This window comes from Corvus brachyrhynchos, unplaced genomic scaffold (genome assembly GCF_000691975.1).
Source record: "Corvus brachyrhynchos isolate BGI_N302 unplaced genomic scaffold, ASM69197v1 scaffold2767, whole genome shotgun sequence".
Lineage (NCBI taxonomy): Eukaryota > Metazoa > Chordata > Aves > Passeriformes > Corvidae > Corvus > Corvus brachyrhynchos.
This window is the reverse complement of record NW_008239027.1, coordinates 925-2,141: the sequence shown is the minus strand read 5'-3', so window position 1 is coordinate 2,141 and position 1,217 is coordinate 925. Positions and strand designations below refer to the sequence as shown.

Sequence of the window (1,217 nt, the reverse complement as noted above, 5' to 3'; positions counted from 1 at the left end):
AATACACAAACCCCCCCCCCAAAACCCCCCTTTTTTTTTTTTTTTTTTTTTTTTTTTTTTTTTTTTTTTAAATTCTGGAAGAAACAAATTTAACAGCACTGCCATGCATGCAACAAAGTGACCCAGGCATGAAGATGAGCAAGCTGTTGGTCCTTCACATTCCAGTTTTCAAGGGTGATATTAGTGGGACACTGCTTGGAGCACTGCAATGATATCAAAGTGATCCATTAAACTTCCTGCTAACTGGAAATTTCTTTTAAGATGCGTAGATAATATATGGCTTATTACTTACACATACAGGCAAAAGGAAAAAACAAGTTTCACCACATTCTCATAAACCTCTGGAAATAATGTCCTATAAACTTAACTGCCTTTCTCAATTTGAGAAATTGCTACTGCTATAATATTACCTGTACTGGACCTTGCGGAAGGTATCTTTTCAGCTTTATACCAGCTAGCGCTTGTATTTCAATGCCTTAGAAAGCCTCGAGCAGCCTTGAGAGGTAGCACGGGCAATCTAGCACTTTAGTAGCTCTAAAATCGGTACCTGAATCAGCTGCAGAGCAAATACCATCAGCAGAAGCAAAGAGGGAGAAATATAGCTCCCTGCTCGCTCAATTCCCTGCAGTTAGAAGCCTTCAAATGAGACAGACGACCAGAGATGTTTACAGGAAAGTAGCTGAGCTGAGAGAGAGCGTTTGCCTCCCCTCGACCATCTTTTATTAGGAGAAGGGGAAAGGGGAGGACTGGGGGCGGACCCGGGGTGAGCGGCCGATCAGACACTGCTGAAGAGTCTGAGTTACATTTGGCTTTGCCCGCGCTTGGAACAAAAAAGCTCAGAGCACATGTCTTTGGGAGGGGGAGGGGAAGCTCAGAACAGGCAGCAACAGGACCTTGTCAATTGGATGCTTTTGCCCAAACTCTTTGCTCCATATATGTCATTTACATCACAGAAAACAAGACAGAATCCTATCCAAGCAAAAATTCAGTGGGAATGGAGAATGACTTACTCAGCAACACCTGATTCTCTCTGTGCAACATGCACTACAGCTTTCTTTCGGGCTGATCAAACACTTCTTATGGTAAAGATCATCATCCTATAATCTGGACTACGGACTGACTTCCCAGCTCGACGTGCCTCAACGCCGCCAACCTGATCCATTACCTGGACATTGACTGAGCCTGACCATACCCTCTGCAACAACCACCTCCCTGGG

At 44.2% G+C, this 1,217-nt stretch overlaps 1 long non-coding RNA gene across 1 annotated transcript in view; it reads right to left on the bottom strand.

Moving 5' to 3' along the window:
- LOC108447848 overlaps positions 1–1,207 on the bottom strand; it is a 3,378-nt gene extending 2,171 nt beyond the window's left edge. Inside the window, exon 1 of the long non-coding RNA XR_001863550.1 lies at positions 1,011–1,207. This is a non-coding gene — a long non-coding RNA (uncharacterized LOC108447848). The remainder of the gene's footprint in view (positions 1–1,010) is intronic.
- Between the last annotated feature and the right edge of the window lie 10 nt (positions 1,208–1,217).